This window comes from Pogona vitticeps, chromosome 1, assembly GCF_051106095.1.
Source record: "Pogona vitticeps strain Pit_001003342236 chromosome 1, PviZW2.1, whole genome shotgun sequence".
Taxonomy (NCBI): Eukaryota; Metazoa; Chordata; class Lepidosauria; order Squamata; family Agamidae; genus Pogona; species Pogona vitticeps.
In genome coordinates, this window is record NC_135783.1 from 258,956,769 (window position 1) to 258,978,688 (window position 21,920).

Sequence of the window (21,920 nt, forward strand, 5' to 3'; positions counted from 1 at the left end):
AGACAATTCAACTGAGTAATGTCCATGGTGGTTTAATTTTAGCAATAGAAATATGTCAGGAAATTTCTAATGTCTGCTTAGGACTGAAATATTCAGTATGTGACTTAAGGCTGTGCCAAATATTTCTGCATTTCCCCCCAACCATTTTCACTCTGATAGAAAAGAAATTAATTTTGCCTTTTTCCCCCAAAGGAAAATATATTTTAGCAAAATACTCATAAGAGGGATTCTTGTGCTTGCCTTAGGAATAAGACAGGTGAGTTGATATAAATGGCATGCTTTGCTTTGTACAATTATCATTTGAGCAGTCAGCTTGCTATCTACTTACATTTCAGCTTCAGCCTAGGGAAGATGCCACTGGGTATCTATTTCCACACACCCAGTGTGGTGTAGAGTAATCAACTGGGATTCAAGAGACTCGGGTCTGAATCTTTGCTCAGACAAACAAACTCACTGGGGATGTGGAACTGATAAAACCACTCCCTAAATATCTCACTTACCTGTTAGGATCACTATAAATCGTTTCTGACTTACAGTATATAATGGTTGCTGGTTCCACCATAAGCTAAAGGCTCATTTGACAGTGTATTTGTTCCTTCTGTTTAATGCTCAGATGGTATCTTGATGGAAATGATTGGCAGTAGTCATCATGTACTGTAGCTGGGGAGGGGGAGATGTGAGAGTAAGGCTCCCTTTGGAAAGTGGTGTCCTACTTCACGCAGGTGGGCAAGGAAGAACTCCAGAGAGGTTTTACCATTATTGTCACAGATCCCTCTCATTTTCTAGCAGCAGAGTGCAGGCATAGATGATTGCAAATTTTCTACCTTGTCAGGAAGCATTAAATTGCCATTACCTGCGGAGAGAAAGATGAGTACTGTATGTGGTTTCCTCTCCTGGCCTATGAATATGGATTCTTTCAGTGGAAACAAAGCCTAGTCTTCTTGCCTCTGCCTGGCCTTCTCTGAACAGGTGTCACACTTTTCTGTGTGTGCATTGTAGTTGATTAGTGTTAAAATGGGGAGTCGATGAAACCTTTGGCAGAGAGATATCCACTGATCCACTTCTCTGAAATCAGATGATTAGAATATTTTTTAGGAAACAGTAAATGATCTTCTGTGCTGGGTTTGTGTTTGTGCGTCTGTGACAGCAGATTAGCAATAAAATGGAAGGCTAATGACCAGAGGTGACTCAACTCCATCCAATGCAAACTGAAATGAAGCGGCGCTCCCTTGAGGCGATACAAAAAAAACACAACACCACAGGTACCCATTGTATTTGTCACACATTGTCACTGCTGGTACCACTATAAGCCTTCCTTTTTCTGGACATCAGGAATAATAGCACTATCATCAGTGCACATAGTGCAACAACTGTTCCACCTGGATGAGCAATTACTCACTATAACACTAGGGTGATTGAGACTGTCACCAGTTAAAGGTGTTCTGAATAATCACTTAGGGTTTTGGAGGCTCATCATAGTCCGATTTCTTTCTTTTTTCTGATTTCACTCTTCATTTTCTCTAAAATTTGTGTGTGTGTGTGTGTTCTTTCTCTCTCTCTCTCTCTCTCTCACACACACACACACACTCACACTCACTCACACACACACACACACACACAGACACACACAGACACAGACACACACACACACACACACAGACATTATGACGTAGGCTCTAGTCCATAAAATATTAAACCATCACAAACATACGTATTACTGTTTAATGTGCCAAGAAAACGACAGATATTGCTGCTACAGACAACATTGCTACTTTTCTGCAGAGGGTTTCTGGAAGTAGTGCTGAAAGCATCTTTTTATGCACACTTTCTTCTCAGTACATTTGCTTCGAAGCCTCTTGAATCCAGCAAGGTCAGTCTGGCTGAGTAATGGTAGCACTTTATCAGAAAAAACAGAGTTTTGTATATAACTGACTATGTCTAGAGTACACACACCTCCATTTTCCCAGTCTCTCAATTTTCTTTGATCAACTTGTTTTTGCTGTGCATGTGTGTGCGTCTGTGTGCTAGGATTTCAGTGATGAAGGGGGAAAGCAGTAATGAGCACCCACTAGCACAATCAGGATTGTTATAGCAGATGTAGGTACATTTTGATTCAACTGTTGTAGGCACTGAGTGGAGAGCATGTATGCTGGGCAATACAATGTTCCTGAGTACAACAGGCTTTGAATGCTGTATCAGATGATTTGTCCGCCTTACCATGCAATCCTATGCATGTCTAATCAGAAAAGCTCAATTAAATTTATTCCCAAATAGATTTGGGATTAGAGTCTTAGATTTGAATTGACCACACTTCCCTGACAGTCTCAGGCAGACTTTTCATACCACTAAGGTATGCACTACCTTTGACGGCAAGATGTGTGCAAACTCCATCTAAATGTGGTCCCTTCTCCATGTGAGAGTACAGCTCTGGAACTATTTCATATAGGCAGTGGCTTATTCATGCAGCTTTACACAGAGGCAAAATTAAGTGCAAAGATTCTGCTCCCTCTCACTATTGCCTCCTCTGCAAACTAGCTTCCCAGTTCTGAGCCAGCCGCTCATATACATAGACTAACTAATCTGTTTTCAATGTGCCATTGAAAACTGGTGACATCTGTTTGGAGCAACACAAAAAAGGCTCAAGCCTGCACGTAGTTCTGGGTCCACATGTGTGGGGGCAGCTGTGGGCTACCTGTGGAAATGTAACAGGCGCATGTGTCAAGCACTTCTGCTGTCATTGGTCTTCTGGGAATGGTGTGGATAGAACTTGCAGCTGATCTTTATTATTCGTTTATCAGATACACATATGTTCCCTGATTTCTTCCAAAAATGCAAGGTGGCTTCCAGGGTTCCCCTTAGGGAGTGTCGTGGCATGGCTGGGTGAAGACTAGAAATTGGATTTCCCACATCCCAGTCTAACCACCCTCTAAGCACCACAACAGGCTAGCCATTTTCTCTGACCATGTGCCTGCTGTATTTGTGTGCAGCCAACACAACCAGAAGCCGTATCTGAGGAACGAATTTTTTTTTCTCTCTTCACTACATAAAATATACCCCGGTATGGAGGCTGTTGCTCCCTATAAGTGACAAGGGACCGCTTCGGATGCCCTTGCTCGGGCCTCTTCCTCGGCCGCCGCCATCTCCCCGGTGCTCCCGGGCGCTTCAGCAGCCTGAATATTTCATTCATGTCCCCCCCTTGCTCGCCCGCCCGCCCGCTCCCCCCTCTCCCTTGCTCTCCTTTCAGAGAAACGAGGGTGCGCGCCCGCGCGTGGGAGGCCTTTGAAAGCCTCCTCTGTCAGTCAAACCCCTGAGCTGAAAAGAGACAGAGATACGGGCGCCCGGAAGGCGGGGCGGGGGGGGAGTGAGTCGGGGAGAGGGAGCGCGAGCAGAGCACAGCCGAGCGGTCTTAATAGAGGACGTGGGCGGCTGTTGTCGCTGACGCCGCCAGCCCACAAGCCAGCCGTGCGGCCCTTCCCGGGAGCATCGGCGTAAACACGAGACTTCCAGCGCTTAAAATGACCACCCGCCCGCCCACCTCCTCCTACCTCTCCGGCTCATCACCTGCCACGATGCGTGAAGCGATCGGAAGGAAGGGATGGCGCCGGACGCTGGTGGTGGTGGTGATGGGGTAGATGGAGAAGAGGAGGGACAGGAATGGAGGAGCCGCATCTTTGCTGGGCTTGGCGCCTCCGTAACTCTCAAAATTTAAGCGGCCCCAGGAGGACGGCGGCGGGTTGTGGGGTGTATGTGCGTGCACGGCCGCATCCTGGAGAAACAGCCGAGGGCTCTGGAATACAGGGGGCCAGAAAGTGGCTTCCAGAGTTGCTGAGAGAGAGCGAGAGCGTGTGTCCCCCCCTCCCTCTCCTCTTGAGGCTGGCGGAATCTCGCCTTGTCAAACACCTGGGGACTCTTCACGGTGGTCAGGGCAGCAGTGGGAGATTGTGGGGGGTTAGCCGTGAACGGGTGGCGGTGGTGGTGCGGGCGGGGGCTTCGCCCTCGGTGGGGAACGGAGCTTCCCTGTTTCCTTCAGACTGGCTCTCTGCAGAGGAGACCGTGCAGCAAGAATGAGGGAGGCTTTTCCTCCAGGGAGAGAGAGCAGCCCAGGGTTCAGTTCACCCCCCACCCCCACCCCGCACCTCAGCGCGGGAGTCCATGAAGTTAATAAAAAAGGGGACAAATAACGGCGCACGTACAAAGCGTCGTTGAACCGCGACAGCAAACTTCACCGGGATGGGGACGGCTTTCCCTTAAGGGCGCCAGAGTTGAAGTTCCGCAGGGACCGGCTCCGAACCGCAGCCACGGCTTCCGCCTTTCTGGAAGCCTCCCCCCCCCCCCCCCGACAACTCCACACACACACATACGCATACACACGCGCGCACACCGCTTTCCCAAGTAACTTGAGGGAAGGGCGAAATGGCATTTCCCTTCGCTTCCCGCTTGGTGCCGTGGAGCGCCGGTGGGGGGAGCTTTGCAATGTGCCGTGGGGTGGAGCTCTGCAGCGTTCGGGGGCTGAGGAGTTGGGTGGGTGGGCTTTGCAGACTAGACTGCCTGAGCCGGCAGGAGGAGGAGGAGGAGGAGGAGGAGGGAGGCTTTGCAGTGGGTAAGACTATGAAGAGCGAGCGCGCACACCTCCTTCCATTCTCTGCCGGCCTGGGTGCTGCTGCTGTTGCTTGCTGCTGCTTTCTTCCGCAGCGTGAGTCCCGCTCCTTCCCTGTCCACCTTCCGGCGCCGCGGCTCTTTCAGTACCGTACCTCAGGCTCAGCGGCACTGAGCAGGTGGGGGCGGCGGCGGCGGCCGGAGTCTGGGGCGGCCTCCTGTCGGGTGGCGTGGCTGGGAGAAAGGGAGCGGGGCAGGGAGCCACGCGCGCAGCAGCAGCACCGGCGCCAAAGCGGTGGGCGGGAAGCTCCTGGAGGAGAAGGGAGAGCAGGGAGCGGGAGGAGCGAGGGCGCCTCGTTCGCGCCGGTCGAAGACAGCGGTACCGGCGGCCTCGGCTACCGAGGCGGGCCGGCTCCGAAGGCACGGGGAGGGGGGCGCGCTTGTGCGCGGGCTGGTTTGCGGCCGGGTCCAGAGCTGCAGCACCAGCTGGGAGCGAGCGAGCGAGCGAGCAGCCGGTGCTCCCGCTCGGCTTCTCCTTTTCGGCGGGCAGCCTTCTGGCAAGGAGTAGCGAGGGCTTCGTTAGGATGCTCTACAAACGGCATCCCGGCTGGGCAGGAGGAGGAGGAGACGGAGACCAGATCTGGGAAAGGGGCTACGGGGGGCTGGCGAACGGGAGCCGAAACGCCGTCTCCTCGCGAAATGCCAAACTGGCGGGATGGGGAGGATGGCCACGGGCAGCACACACGCCTCCAGCTCCCTCCAGGAGAGGAAATCCCTCAGAGACCGCCCGGACCCATCATCCCCAAGCGGCCGATCGTCGCCTTTTGCTCCCTATCTGTTTACGTCCCCCTCAGCGCCAACCCCCCCCCCCCAAAAAAGCCTTCAGAGAACCCTTTCTGAACGTTCCCGTCTTCTCCTTCAAGGCGGCGAGAGCGGGGGGAGAGTCCCATGTTGCTGGGGTTGTGGCAGGGAGAGGGACATGCCGGTTTTCATGCAAAACGGAGGGAGGGGGGTAGGCTAAAGTTGTGTGTGCCTGGCAGCTCCCTCACGTACAGTATTCGTTTGGGGAAAGGGGGGTAGAGGTCCATGATATGGAAAAGCAAAGTGCTGGTCTTTTTTGCTTTGCTTTTTTTTTAAAGTTGTGTTGGAATCGCTGCTTTGAGTTGCTTTAAGTAATCTTCCTTTCCTGACTGCAGTGGGTTATTAACGAGGGCCAATCGTCTTGTTTTTCACAGACACAGACACACACACACACACACAAAGACACAGACGCACGCGCACACCCCTTGTTGCCCCCTTCCCTTATCCTTTGCCATGATCTCCTGAAGCAACAGTCATGGGCTGTCATTCCGAGCCAGTGGTGAGGCCATGGTGGCCCATCACTTTCTGCAAGACTGGATGGCACTGCTGAGGATAGGAGAGTCGGGAATGTGGAGGTAATCTGAAGGATCACTCTCCCTCCCCTCACCCTTGTGGGCACTGCAGCCCTTGTGCCGAGCCCAGCCACCTGGCTGCAAACCTGGCATTTGTTGTCTGGAGGTGAGAGGAGGTGGTGGTGGGGAACAGTGGTGGTTAACCCAAAGGCCTCAGTCGAAAAGGTTAGACCAGCGAGTGACTTGTGGCAGTGCAAGGAGGCCAGAAGCCTGGTTCTTGTGCCTCAGACAGAGCATAACTTTTACTTGTCCACAAGACGGTATTGGGAAAACTATAATCTTGTCTGTAATGAACAAGCCTGTTTTTTTATTTGGCAAAGACTAATAACAGGGTGTCCACTCCTCCCTTTCTGGCAGCATTTTCTCTTTCAAATGCTTGAGTTTTGGCTTGTTCCTTGATTTACCGTGAAAAGCATGGCCTTTGGAACACACCTCCAGATGTTAAAAGGGTTGGCTCTATTTGTAGATTTCCCCTGGAGCAGGTGATTTGCTCTTTGTTTATTTTTTTTTAATTTGGGTCAAGGTTCTTTTGTTGTATACAGTGTTACCTTCACTTTTAGTTAACAGGGCTTTATCTTGTTCCCATACATGATAAACTTCGGCAGAATACCACCTGTACTAAGCATTTGTGGTAAATAAAAAAAATCAGCTTCTCATGGCGGATACAACACCAGTCAGTTTCCACAGAAGTAGCTCTGTTAGTCCATCTCAGCATGCTGGCAAAATTAAAGAGGAAAAGATGTTGGGGAGAGAGGGAGGACAAAATATTGTAGCACTTTAAGGACTGACAGATTTGTGTCAGAGTGAGTTTTCATGTCTCTAAATCCGCTTCCTGAGACACAACAGATTTTTATCAACAAAAGCTCATGCTGAAACAAATATGTCAGTTTTTAAAGTGTCACAATATTTTGCCTTTTTTTCTGGGTTTTTTTCCTTTTTACCTGCTTTAATAATTTAATACTGGACAAAATATTGCTTTAAAACACATAGCCCCAGAAGAAACACTGGAAGATGTCATGAAGAGGCAAAATCAGAGTATCCTTTAGCTGTTTTTTTGGTCTGGTCCTCTTGGACAGTGCTATCAACAGGAAGCGCCTCTCCTCTCCAGACAGTAGATGTTGTGAAGGCCAACAGGGATTGATAAGAATTTAATTTCGCTTTGTTTTTTATAAGAATTTTCCAGAATAATACAAAATCCTTCATTTTCAGGAACAATCTAGTATTTTAAAAATTCATAAGTAGGAGAATGTAAAACTATGAAGATTTGTCCATTCAGGCTTTGAGTGCTTGACTGCTAAAAATCTGTGTTCTCAGCCATATTAGTGATGGATTATGGTTGTAATCTCTTTTTTGTGAGGGGCTTCTCATCTTGAATTCCTGCATGATAGAGAAGTAAAACAGACATGTCTCTATACTGAAAAGAGTTATTGGCTAGTGCAAACCAGTGAGAATTTTGTTTTAACATACTTTTACAAAAAATATCAATGTCTCCATATTTTTTATTATGGAAGGAAACTGAGATTTAAATCCGTCAAATATGGGAAAAGGCAAAGCCAACAGATTTCCATATATGCAGAGATCAGGCCATGCAGTTTAGTACTGTACTTGGAGTTTTTAATCCTAATACTGACATAAGTAAGAGTTCACTGATGGGAGAAAATTAGAACCCTGAGTTTTTGTCAGCTTCCTCAATTCGGCACAGCTTTGTGGATACTATATTCTTCAGCAACATTACTACGTATCAACATGGCTGAAGATAGAAAACCTGTCTGAGCAAATAATGCTTACTATCTATGACCTTCATTGCTGGATCTGTTTCATGCTCATTTCAAGGAAGATGGCTCTTCTTGATACGAAACAGATGGTGAAAAAGAGTAAAATCAAGATTACCCAGATCATGTTATTCCTTCATTTGATCATGCTTTGTATTTTACCTGATGATCTAACTATCTCTTGTTATGTTCCATTGGATGCCAGACATGTCTTTATTCTGATGAAGACAAACCCCAAATTCTGAGAGATGCTTCTAAATGGCAGAAGGTGAAAAGGGAAAATGGGGACAGCATAAGATTCATTGTTGATTACTGGTTTTAAACATGATTGTGGAGTTGTTTCTGGTAATTAAGGTCTTTAAGCCCCACCCGTTATGTTTTTGCGATGGGAGCTACAATCTGGACATAATACTTGATGGAGTGTGAAAGTCTGCTAGCCTTTTATTTTGTACAGCAACCACATATGTTCTTGTGGCAGACTAAAAAATTAGGCCGTTCTTTTTGAAACAGCCTCCTTCTTTCCATGCATAGCAAGAGTACACTTATCTGTTGTGTTTTCAGAACTTTGCAGATTTCTGTGAGGGAAGAACATGCCCTATAATGAGTCATTGTTTAGTCGTTTAGTTGTGTCCGACTCTTCGTGACCCCATGGACCAGAGCACGCCAGGCCCTCCTATCTTCCACTGCCTTCCGGAGTTGGGTCAAATTCATGTTGGTTGCTTCGATGACACTGTCCAGCCATCTCATCCTCTGTTGTCCCCTTCTCCTCTTGCCCTCACACTTTCCTAAAATCAAGGTCTTTTACAAGGAGTCTTCTCTTCTCATGAGATGGCCAAAGTACTGGAGCCTCAGCTTCAGGATCTGTCCTTCCAGTGAGCACTCAGGGTTGATTTCCTTCAGAATGGATAGGTTTGTTGTCCTTGCAGTCCAGGGGACTCTCAAGAGTCTCCTCCAGCACCACAATTCAAAGGCCTCAATTCTTCGGCAGTCTGCTTTCTTTACGGTCCAGCTCTCACTTCCATACATCACTACTGGAAAAACCATAGTTTGGACTATGCGGACCTTTGTCGTCAAGGTGATGTCTCTGCTTTTTAAGATGGTGTCTATGTTTGTCATCACTTTCCTCCCAAGAAGCAGGCGTCTTTTAAATTCGCGACTGCTGTCCCCATCTGCAGTGATCATGGAGCCCAAGAAAGTAAAATCTTTCACTGCCTCCGTATCTTCCCCTTCTATTTCCCAGGAGGTGATGGGACCAGTGGCCATGATCTTAGTTTTTTTGATGTTGAGTTTCAGGCCGTTTTTTGCACTCTCCTCTTTCACCCTCATTACAAGGTTCTTTAATTCCTCCTCACTTTCTGCCATCAGAGTGGTATAATCTATATATCGGAGGCTGTTGATATTTCTTCCGGCAATCTTAATTCCAGTTTGGGATAAAATCCGGCCTTGAAGTGAAATCACTCCCTTAGCTGTAGTCCCATGTCACACCATGTGATGCTTTTTGAGCTTGGTTTTCACATCCCTTGTGATGACTTGGTGTTTCCTCCGCTATATCGCATAGCACCCTTATGCACCCTATGGTCCTTCCACCTGGCATGGAAAGTCTTTGCAGCACTGTGGTTTATTCCAGCAGTGTCTGAAAAGGCAAGTCAATGTTTGGCACTTAAGTGCAGATTGAAACACATTGTGAAGACTGTTTATTAGCATATGAAGCAATCTTGTACTGAGTGAGGCTGTTGATCTGTATCTCAGTCAATATTATGGCCTCCATCAGCAGTTATTGGACAGATGTCTTTCAAAACTTTGTTACCCAAAATTCTTTTGGAGATGTCTGGAATTGAACGTGGGACTCATTTTGGCAAGGAGTTCCTCTGGCAGTGAGCTTGTGAAGAGGAAATTAAAACCATATAGAAAACAGACGGCAAACTGGGGCTCTCTAGTGTGCCTGCTTGTACTGCTACCCTGGTTCCCATTTGGAATGAGAGGATGATTCATGCCATCACTCCCAAATGTCCTTTAAAAATTGCTCTAGTCTTCCTTGTTCGTTCTTTCTTTCTGTATGTGGTTTTACTTTCTCAGTAGTTTATTCATGAGAAGAACCACGGTTTGGTTGACTAGAGTGTTAAGGCCCCAGAGGAGTTGAGTACAATGCAGGCAAGTCAAGGAAGGGGGAGCTGGTGCAGCTAGGGCACCAGTGGGTCACAGGATCAGACTCCCTGAGGTTGTAGATTGTTCATCCCTGATGTAAGTCATGCTATGCAACAGCCTGAGCCCACTGAAGGCCCAGTTTGCTGCATGTTTTGCAGATGAAGTCATGCCTCTTTGGATGCCACTGTTTTGAAAGAGTGGGAGGGTGATAGGAGTAGACAAACATCTCTACAAGTAACTCTGGATACTTTTCAGCTTGTGCAACTTAGGAATGTAAACAGACTGCTTTGTGGACTGAAATCTACCACATACACGTGCTCATCCTTGGGACAGAAAAGTGTTCATAAAATCTGCCAGGGCTAGATTATACTTGGACTCTGGAAGCAGTTAATGCCTCCTTGTGGGATGTTGGGTTCCCCACTGCCTTAAAGGAAAACAGTAGTGGGACCTTTATTGGAGTGAGTGAGGGGACAAATTTTGATCCAGTGGTTTTGGACAACTTCTGTTCAGTGCCTGTAACTTACCATATGAGGGCAGGATATAAGGTGAGGCAGGATTCTAAGAATTGGACAATACTGGTTAGTTAAAATCATTCTAGTCTGCTTTCTGTTTTCATTTGAGGCTTACTCACCTTGGTGGCTGATGATTGCTGAAGGAATGCAGTCTTGTTCTTCTAAACTCCTTGTGGACCATCTAGCTGAACTGAGTTTAGGAGCCATTGGCCTGAATCCTCTTACCTAGTTACTTTGGCACGTCACAAATGGCATAACTTTTGGCGGTGAATTACTGCAGATGTTATCAGTTGCATACTGAGTTGTATGCCTCAGAATACATCTGATAATATACATCGTGATTTCTTAACTTGGGTGATTTACTTCCAACAGTCCTGCTGTTTGCAAGAGAATTTTGGCCACTGTGTTACAGTGGTTCTTGTTTATTTTGAAGGAGCAGCCTCAGAAAGTTGTATTAGGATACTTTTGCTCCACTCCATCACACCTGACTCATGAAGTGCCTCAGGTTTCTGTCTTCTTCATGCTTTTCAGCATCTTCATGAAATTGCTGAGTGGAGTGTAGGTTAAATCTTATCAGTATGCCAGTGAAACTCAGCTCTACCTCAAGTTCAGTGGTTACCAACCTTGTGTTCTTGGACTACAACTCCCAGAAACTCTGGCCAGCACAATTAAGGCTTCTGGGAACTGTAGTCCAAGAACACCTGGGTTACCCAAGGTTGCATCTGACTTATACATCCATGAAAGAAGCCAGGTTTGACTTGTGTAAGAACATAAGAAGAGCCCTGCTGGATCAGACCAAGGGCCAATCTAGCCCAGCTTCCTGTATCTCACAGTGGCCCTACCAGATGCCTCTGGTAGCACACGAGACAACTAGATACCTGTCTCCTGATACTCCTCCCCTGCATCTGGCATTTGGAGGTACCTTCCTTTTAAGCCTGGAGATTATACTTCCCCATCATGGCTTGTAGCTTGTGATGGACTTTTCGTCCAGGAATCTGTCTAATCCCCTTTTAAAGGCATCTAGGCCAGATGCCCTCACCACATCCTGTGACAAGGAGTTCCACAGACTAACAGCATACCTGGTAAAGAAAGATTTTCTTTTGTCTGCTCTCACCCTCCCAACACTCAATTTGAGTGGATGTCCACTGGTTCTAGTATTGGATGAGAGGGAAAATAGCTTCCCTCTATCCACTTTATCCATCCCCTGCATAATTTTGTACATCTCAATCATGTCTCCCCTCAAGCACCTTTTCTCTAAAGAGCCCAAAATACTGTAGCCTTTCCTCATAAGGGAGGTGCCCCAGCCCAGTCATCATTTTAATCTCTCTCTTCTGTACCTATTCCAGTTCCATAATGTCTTTTTTGAGGTGTGGCGACCAGAACTGTACGCAATACTCTAGATGCGGCCTTACCAGCATTTTGTACAATGGCATTGTAATGTTGGCTGTTTTATTTTCAATCCCCTTTTAAATGATACCTAGCGTGGAATTGGCCTTCTTCACTGCCACTGCATACTGGGTCGACACTTTCATCAAGCTGTCCATCAGCACACCAAGATCTCTTTCCTGATCTTTCACGGACAACTCAGAACCCATTAACTGATAATTAAAGTTTTGATTTGTTGCCCTATTGTGCATTACTTTACATTTTCCTATATAGAAATGCATTTGCCATTTTGCTGCCCATTCTCCCAGTTTGGAGAGATCCTTCTGGAGCTCTTCACAATCCCGTCTGGTCTTCACCACCCAAGAAAATTTCATGTCATTTACAGACTTGGTGATGAACTCTGTAGGGTCCTTCTTTTATTTTAATTTTTATTTCTTTAAATACTTATATGCCGCCCACACTACCCAAAGGTCTCTGTGCAGCTTACAACAATTTAAATACAGTAAAAGATAAAACAAAATACAGTTAAAAATACAGTGCTCTAAAAATTGCCATCAGAACCCACAGTTGATATTATTTCAATTAAAATACTTCTGGAGCAGGAAGGTTTTGACCTGGCACTGAAACGTCATAAATGTTGGCACCAAACGAATCTCGGCAGCTGCGGAAAAGGCCCTTTGTCTACAAGCCATCCCTCTTACCTCCTTGAGGGATGGCTCTTTCAGGAGGGCCCCCTGGCTATATCTTAACTACTGGTTACACTCATATGGAAGGAGGCAGTCCTTCAGGTATCCAGGGCCCAAGCCATTTAGGGCTTTATATGTCAAAACAAGCACTTTGAATTGGAACCTGGCAGCGACTGGTAACCAATGTAATTTGAACAGAATCGGCTTGATTTATTCCCTAGCAGCCCCACCACTCACAGCTCGATTGTGAATCAGTTGCAGTCACCGAACCGTCTTCAAAGGCAGCCCCACGTACAGCACATTGTAGTAATCTATACAGTATGTTACCAGTGCATGCGTAACTGTCATGAGACTCCGCTCGTCCAGGTAGGGCCGTAGCTGGTATAATTTCCGCAGCTGAAGGAAGGGGTCTCTGGCCACCGAGTCCACCTGGGCTTCCAGTGTTAGACTGGGGTCCAGGAGCACCCACAGGCTGTGGACCCTGTCCCTTAGAGGGAGTGCAACCCCATTGAGGGCAGGGAAATGGCTCTCTAGCCTGTCCGCAAAGCACCCACTAACAGCACTTCTGTCTGGATTGAGTTTCAATTTATTAACCCTCATCCAGTTCATTAATAGGTCCAGACACGAATTCAGCACAGAAACTGCCTCACCTGCATTGGTGGAAAATGAGGGCTGGAGCTGAGTGTCGTCAGCATACGTATTGCTGACTCCACAGCCCAAACCTCCTGATGACCTCTCCCAGCAGTTCCATGTAGATGTTAAACAGCATGGGGGACAGTATCGAGCCCTGAGGAACCCCATGACATAAACGCCATGGGGCAGCGCAACTGTCCCCCAGCACCACCCTCTGGACTCGGTCAACCAGGAAGGAGTGGAACCACCGCAAAGTGGTGCCCCCAACTCCCAACCCAGCCAGCCTATCCAGAAGGACACCATGGTCCTTTAAATACACTGTGTATGAGCAGGAGGTTTTATTGAAGCTTGGTAGTCCATAAGGCCAAGCCAGAGTGGAAAGCAGGAATCTGGTTACCAATTGTTAGGAACAATTCACAGAATATTCAGGTCTGCTTTAGTTTAAGCTCTAAACTTTAAATTGTTTCACAATTTCAAAGAAAATGCAGCCTACGATTAGATGTTTCTGAAGGCTTGTTCACACAAAAGGTTTCTCTTTTTTTATAATCACAGTCAGATTGAATTTTGAACATTGTTCTTGTTTTTTTGTTTGGCCATATTTGTTTGTTTATTTGTTTGTTTCCATTTCTATACCACCTCATCGGTGTTGCCACTTTCTAGGTGGCTTATAATATGCAATAAAATCATAATAACAATTTTAAAAAATACAACAAGGGCCTTAACATGATATATACCATTACTGTCTGTTGTCAGAATTGCAGGGGCTCCGCCGTATGAATAGTCCCCCATATTTGGAGCTACCTGTATAAACTGACTTGGATGGGCATTTTTTTCAACTACACAATATAATAAATCTGCTTTGCTGGTTACTATTTAGATCAAATAAATAAAATTACTAAACTGTGGTGGCTGTACTTTATCCTGAGATAAAAGACTCATTGGAAAAGAAAAATGCTAGGAAAAGTAGAAGGCAGTAGGAAAAACAGGAAGATCAAACATGAGATGAATTAATTCAGTAAAGGAAGCGACAGCCTTTAGTCTGGAAGAATATAATGTTAATGATAGGACCTTTCAAAGGTCATTTTTTTTCATAAGATTGCTGTAAGTCAGTAGTCACTTCATGGTACAAAATAACAGCGTTTAGACCAGGGATGAGCAACTGTGGCCTTCCAGATGATAGTGGATCATCGACTGTGCTGGAGTGAGCTGATGGAGACTGCAGTCCACTAATATCTACAAGGCCACATTTCCCCACTCTTGATAAAACTATGTTATATGGTTCAGGCTTTCAGAAACCTATTGCACCAGACACACCAGCCATTTGTTCATCTTTTCTCAATACCATTGTTTGTCCATTTCTTGTTGGATGGACCCAGTCCTGAAACAGTGCATGCCTTCTGTGCCTAAGTGTTTATTTCACAATTCAGTAAAAAACACGGGGAGATATGTAGCAAGTTCTAGCTCTCTGAATACAACAGACCAGATTGCTTCGGTCACATTTGAGGTGTGTGCACTTACAAAATGACACATCTGTCTAAAACTACAGAGGAGCTTTTGGTTTTCAAAGCAGAGGAAGCAGATGGGATCAAAACTAGATTTTGCATTGTAACCCAGATCCTTAAGGGTAACTCTGATAGTAAACTGTTTAGCATTCCGGAAGAATTATACAAAACCCATTGGAGATATCTTATGATTAGAAGGCAGCTTAATTACAGGCAGCTCAATAAAGGGACATGCAGGATTTGGAATACATTTTTGAAAGTTACCTTTTACTTTGCATGTCACAAAATCAGCTTCTTAACAAATCACAACATGGCAAAGCAAATATTAAAGAGCTGTATTCCAAGGGAAAATCTGCACAGTAATATAATGGGACACTGTGCAGCTGAAGGACCTGAGACTCAGGGCCTGGGGAATGTAAGTGATAAATGAGGTGCTTTCTGTAGCCTCTCCTACAGCCTAGCTCCTACAGTTATTATGGTGATAAAGTGATGAGGAGAAAAGCCATCTGTCCCCTGAGGAAGGACAAGGCATAAACATAACAAATATACTTTCCAAACTGGTAAGAAAAGGAAGCCATGTTAGAAAGGCATGGCAGAACTGTTTCATATTAGCAGACTAATAGACCATTTGCTAATTAACAGTTTAGTGTTGTGCCTCCATTATATTATGTTTTCAGATGAAAAATGTCTGTGTGTGTTTAAAGGTGGGAGCAAGCTGCCAGGCTGTGGAAAAGGAGGGTAGAAATTGACAAAACCAATGATACCAAATAACCCACAGTAAATTTATGTGTGTGTTAGGATGTAGTCAGAATTCTGCTTCCTGGAATTAGAGCCAAGTCCTTTAAATCACAAAATTAGTCTTTTAAAATCCCCACTGACTTCTTATAACCTCCTCAGACTTTGCATAAAGGGCGCAAGCATGAGCAATCATTCTTCTTAGCAGAAGGGGAATCCCAGGCAATAGAAATCTTGGTTCACAGATTTAAACAGCTACATTTTGCATATTTGGCAGTTCTGAGCCACAGATAATATGCATTGCATGCTGTCAGCACAGTTGAAAGAATAGAAAGCTAGAGTTATTATACAGTGATTACCTGAATTCACAGTAGTGAGTGCATTGGGGAATATATTATGCAGTTGTACTGTTAAACCCAGATCTCAGAATAGTATATATTAGCATCACATTATTTTAGATCAATATATTAAAGCTTCTAGACCAAAGAAGAATCTGTGTGGATGGATAGATAAGGATTAAGGTAGCCACATTCTCCCGGTCTGAAAGAGATTTTTATGTGTGACTTGGAATCATATAAATAGCTCTGCAGATTAGTCCACACAGAGTAGATGTCTACAAGCGTTTGCCTGTCTGCACATACCTCCCACTAGAGTCTGTTGTGTTATATGACATCAAGTTGCTTCTGACTTTTGGCAGAATGAATGATCTCTGAATGTCTATCACTAACAGCCCTGCTTTCTTCAGTTTTAGTCCATCTCCTTTACTGCTACCTTCAAATTTTCTAGAACTAGCCTTTTTCAGTAAATCTTGTCTCATCAGATGACAGAGGCTTCAGTTCAGCCATTTTAGTTTCTAGTGATTGTTCTGGCTTGATTTGCTCTGGAACCCACGAGTGGATTGTCCTTTGGTCATCCCTGGTATCCACAAAATTCTCCTCTAGCATCTGATTTCACATATCTTCTTTTTTCTCCTATCAGCTTAATTCATTGTCCAACTTTCACATCTGTGGATGATCTTGGTCTTCAATGATACATCCTTGCACTTTTTTAGTTCCTTCATGGCTGCCTTTCCAAGCCTCAGACTCCTTGGATTTCTTGGATGCAGCCCCCATTTTAGTTAGTATAATTGATTTAAGACGCAAAATATCTGTGACAATTTCAGTTTTTTCACTGTCATCATAAAAATTTTGTAATTCTTTGGTAGTTACCATTTTTGTCTTAATATTCAACTGTAATCTTGCTTTTGTACTTGCTTTTGCTCATTGGTAGTATCTGTGCCATGTTTAGAGCCAGAAGGAAAAGCAAACAAATTTCCATTCAGTTCACAGAATCACCTTTACTTGGCTCCCTGGAGGCAGTTATACTCATCACAAGTAACTAAGCCAAAGAGGCATATACAATATGTCTGAAAATGACTACAGGAATAATTTTGTGATAACATAGTGAACCCAGGCTTCAGGCTTCCATGCAAACATTTGGCTACTGTTAAACAGACACATCTATCCTGGCAAGTCGATATATAATTCAAATACTGGATGCTTGAATGCGGTACTCAAATGAGAGGTTTGGAATGTGGATACCAGCTGCTCTTGTCTTCTGCTCCTAATCATTTGAGAATTCTGTGTGGAAATGGTGGCTATTGCTTGACTCCTGCCTTGTGCTCCGCTGAATGCTGCTAAAGGTGAATTGAAAGAACTGCTGGCTTTTATGTAGTGTAAATTAATGACATGCCACCTTCCTGGCTCCACACAGTTACTATTGCACTACAGTAGCACTTCCTGGGTTCTATGGGGCTATCTTCTTTCTGAACTATTGAAACACAGTGAACTTTACAAGGTTATGAATTCTCCCCTTCCCCCAAAAAATAATAGAACAACAGTAACAGAAACACAACCTAAACCGAATTATATAATAATACATCCTTATGTTCTGTTCATTGACACTACGCCAGAACACGAGTTCTTCTAGGGAAAAGTGAAGTAGTACAAATGGTCTCCTTGAAACAAAACAGTGAGAAACAATGGCCTAGATAGCGTTATCACTCAAGGAAGGAAAACCACAGCACAAAGGAAACAGGTACGTTCTTTAAGGCCCTAACCAAAGTGCTAAGGGCCTATATTATCCTCCAAGGGGATGGCAGCTCCTGCAGTCTCTACGTTTCTGTTTCTCAACTGAACATTTTAAATTGCAGCCCCCTTTGAATCCCAAACCACTGGGCTGAACCAATGAGTTTGTAGAGGTTACACAAGCACCTATTTTATATTTGCATTCAGTCTAAAACTTCGTCCTCTTTAATCGTACAATGAAAACTTCATTTGCTCTCCCTACCTCCACCTCTCTACCTTCTTCTTTTTTCCCATATCATCTGGTAAATTGAGTACTTGGTTGTCCTTGCCTAATCATCACCATCACCACCATCATCATCTTAGATCTGCAGAGCTGGACTCTATGGATCATCAATGGAACTCTAAGAAAAGGGATCCATTGTACTCTTTTGCAAAGTTATGGTATCTAGGAAAACTGCAGTGATCTAGTGGCAAAGGTGTGATCATTGATGAAGTCCAGAGTATTTCAGATGAATTGCACTGGAATCCAGGGATTCCACCATTTTAAGTTGTTGAAAAGAATGTTGAAAAGACACAGTGAGAAGCTAGTAATCAGAGATCAGCATGAACCAGAAAAATCAGGGTTTGTGATGGTTTACAGCGAACTGCAAACCATCTGGAAAACAAACCAGTTTATGGTTTATGGTGGATTTAGTCCATCTCTGCCTCCCTACCGCTGGCACCATCGCCTGCGCTGCCTTGGCCTTGGTCTCCCTGGGTGGCCAGGAGAGGCAATGGTGGCAGCAGGGAAGCCAGCCAGAAGAGCAGAGTCCCAGTTGCTGTACATGCATCTGCCAACCAGCTGATTGCCAGGGAAGCTCGGCACGGGTTTCCCGGACACTGAGCTGGCCAGTGGATGGCTGCACAGAGGCAGAAGCCTGGCTTCCTTGCCAATGCCTCTGATGACGTTACCTGGGGATTAGGGCATTCCAGGTGGCAGTGGTGGTGGTAGTGGTGGCGGGAGCAGGAGGCAGGTCAAGGCAAGGGAGGGGCAGCAGGAATGGAGTAGGTTTGCGCTCCTAGTTTACTGAAGCAAACAAAAGGCCAAGAGGGAAAAGTGTTTCATTTTACTTTGGCAAAATGCAGTCATATAATGTCGAGAAAGTTCTTCAAAGACAAAATTGGGGGCGGGGTGGGGTGGGGAGGGCAGGTTTCATAACAGTTTAGTTACTGAATAACTGAATGGAAAATTTCCAGAAGAGTAAACTCTGATGATGACCTCAACAAATTCAAATGGAGGTGATGTCACTGTATATGTGGAAATGTAATGATTCAGAAATCAGCAATTAGAGATACAGGGAAGCTGCCCATTGAAAAGGTAACAAGCATTGAATGGTGCTTCTTTTTGGCTGCGTCTTCTTCAAAAGAATAATAATGAAGTAGAAAGGTCTACGTCCATAGACAAATTTTGAAAAGCAGTTAAACAGTTGGAAGTTCAGCATTCTTTTTTTGTTGGCATGGTCTTTGCAACTTCTGTACACCTTAACAGCATCCATTCTTTCTGCTGTGTAATTGAAAACTAGTCTTTCCAGCAAATTAATACTTAGAAGGCTTTTTAGCTGTAAAACACTCTAGGCAGTGCATTGCGAAGCTATTCTAGTATGCTACCATTACTGCTTAAGAGGTACAAGGCTTTAGACCAAATGGCTTTTATCAGTGGAGAAACATAGTAATTGCCTTAAAATGCAGTGCCTGGAGTGTCTGGCTTCTATTATGAAGTAGATAGCACAGACACGTCAGTGAATGAAACTACCTGAGGTGATCACTCTCTGTGCATGCCCTGTTGTGTGTAGCTGTGTAATTGCTTCTGTAAGTAGTGACATTAGTGACCGCAACAAGTTTAAAACGAAGGGATATAGTTTGTATACGTACTTTGTGAAATGCTGCTTCTGAAATCAAGGTGGGTGTTTTTTTTTAAAGAATGTTTGCAAGTGTTAGGAAACAGGGTGAGGGTACAATCTAGTTAAAGAATTTGTTGTGGGCCTTTTAGCAATTTTAAGTGAGGACTCACTATATTCCACAAAGCTTGTTTTCAGCCTTTGATAGTGGAAGGAAATGTTTACAGATTGCCCTTCCCTTGCCATCACTCCCCAACGCAAATTTGGTGAGTGAGAAAACTCCAGAGCAAATTGTGTGATTTCGGTCTATCCCCAATGCAACATAAGAATCTTGTGTTTTCTGGCAGATGAGACAACCAAGTCCATGATTGCTTAGTCCACTCTGAGGTATATGATCCCTTAGGGTCTTAGTAAGGGAACCAAACAGTGACCTAGCAGATTTAGATAAAAAGCTGAAAATAGAATCTATTCATAACAATTGCTCATCCATATGTACAGAGTTCTGTTCAAATACGCACTCCAACATTGAGTTTCTTCTTTGACATTGATCTACTGTATCAGTGTTTCCTAACCTGGGGGTCATGACCCCCAAGGGGGTTGCAAAATGTTTTCTGGGTGGGTCACCTTATATGTGTTATATACCTTGTTAAATAATTTCTTCCTTAATCATTTGGAGCCAGATATTAGAGTTAGCCTGTATGTGTATGTATGAGAAGCAGGCGCTTTGGGGGAGAAAGAAGCCTCTACTTTCTGAGAAGGGATGACTTTACCTTATTAAAAATGTTTTTTTTATGCAAACATGGTGGCAGGCTTGCCAGTTACTTGGTTATTATAAAATGGGTTGCAACTGGGAAAAAGGTTGGGAATCTCTGTACTAGATGCAACTGAACTTTCCTGGACTCATTTGGGTGCACAAGTACCAGGAGCTAAAACAGAATTATAATCCCAGTGATGAGAGACCCACAGCAGATGAGACATAGCGCTTCTCCACGCAGAACATAGACTTTGCAGTTACCTGCCAAAAGATGTAGCAGTGGTTGCCAGTCTGGACAGCTGTAAAAGAGAATTAGACATATCCATGGAGGTTAAGCCAACTACTCATGGCGGTTATATATTACCTCTGGTTTCAGTCTGAGTCAGCCTCTCAGCAGCACCAGTGGCTGGAGAACATGAATTGGGAGAGTATGGTTACATTTATCGCTGTCTGTGGCCTCCCCCTAGATACGTATTTGTTTGGCAGCTCTGGGAAACAGCATGATGACTGAGATAGGCATTTAGTCTGAGTTGACAGGCTGTTCCTGACCTTAAGTTAGCCTTTTTTTTTCTTTATTAGAACTTAGAAGTATCAGGTTAAAGGTAACAGTTACCTATAATGAGTTACTTTATGGGAAATGAGGACATAAGAAAGTTATATTTCAAAAGTAATACAGCGAATAGAATAAAAGCTAGTTTATTAGAGTAATGGTTTGTCGTTCCTTCTTTAAAAGTTCAAGGGCTTTTCAAGACAATTTTACAGGCATTTTAACCGGCATTTTTCATGTGGTATGCCATTTTCTTATTAGGCCTAAGTTTTGGCAGCAGTGCCAGAGGTTGGGAGTTTAGGCCCTCACTGTGCATCCTGAAAGAGCCAGCCTGTGTGGCCTTGGGCAAGCTGCACAGTCGCAGGATGCCTCCAGAAGAAATGAATGGTAAACCATTTTCAAAGTACCTTCCACCTAGATAGAGAAGGGTTGCCATAAGTGAGAATAAGTGAGAATTGACTTGACATCAATGGAAGGTAACAAAGAAGAGTAAGCAGTGTAGCCAGTGATGAAATGAGCTATATTTTAAAAATTATAATGAGCAATAGAAGCTATTTCAAACATTTTAATGACTAATAGGAGCAATTATTTTTAAAAAACCCAACATTTTCCAGGCTATGATTGTTGTCTTGGCTTCTGGACAGAAGCTGTGATGGAGAATGCTGGATGGTGTGTAAGGATTTTTGTGGCAGTATATGAGATTTTGGGGTTCTGTGGGGATGTCTTCTGAAATCAAGTACCTATTTTTAAAAGCGTAACAGCTAAGCATTTTGTAGAGGCTACTTCACCTAGGCACTGAGATGTAGTGCAAGGAGTCTTCCCCTGTTGAATTTCTGCCTGTCAGTAGCTCTTAAAAAGAAAGGCGTAAAACCCTGCATTCAAATCACTACCAGATTTGTAATTCTGGTCTTCTATTGTGAACTGAATGGATGCCCTAATTTGAGCACAAGGAGGTGTGTTCAGAGAATTCCAATTTCCACTTTTCAAACAATAGATCATCTGATTTTTTATATAGTGGCCAGACACATTCTAGGACAACGCTGGCACACCTGAGGAGTATTTAGAGTTTCTAGAAATAAGTATCCTTATATTTTGCCTGCTGTGTCTGAAAATGTTAACAGTAATTTGGAGGAGTCAGAAGCCATCCATCTTGCTGCTTTTACTGTCAGCCTAGGCGAGAGTGAGCTTTAAGACATGAACATGTAGGGTTAAATCACACAGAAGGCCAAACTAGACAAATTATGTATGTCAAAGTCATTGTGAGGAAGTCTTCCCA

The 21,920-nt window shown here is 44.5% G+C and overlaps 1 protein-coding gene and 1 long non-coding RNA gene across 7 annotated transcripts in view; one reads left to right on the forward strand and one right to left on the reverse strand.

The window, feature by feature from the left end:
* Window positions 1-1,708: 1,708 nt before the first annotated feature.
* On the reverse strand, window positions 1,709-3,702 carry LOC144586125 (uncharacterized). Its single transcript, XR_013540866.1, has 2 exons — window positions 3,546-3,702; window positions 1,709-1,896 (listed from the first exon to the last, which is right to left on the reverse strand). It is a non-coding gene; the product is annotated as an uncharacterized LOC144586125 (long non-coding RNA).
* Window positions 3,703-4,500: 798 nt separating this feature from the next.
* The window catches only part of PTPN5 (protein tyrosine phosphatase non-receptor type 5), a 99,149-nt gene continuing 81,729 nt past the window's right edge, over window positions 4,501-21,920 (forward strand). Inside the window, exon 1 of one of the 6 annotated variants that reach the window (XM_072985688.2) lies at window positions 4,501-4,600. The gene's annotated coding sequence lies outside the window, so the exon portion shown is untranslated. Of the gene's footprint in view, window positions 4,776-6,013; window positions 6,033-21,920 lie in introns of those variants that run through there. The other 5 variants (XM_072985689.2, XM_078383857.1, XM_020810930.3 and 2 more) reach the window with 5 other exon arrangements.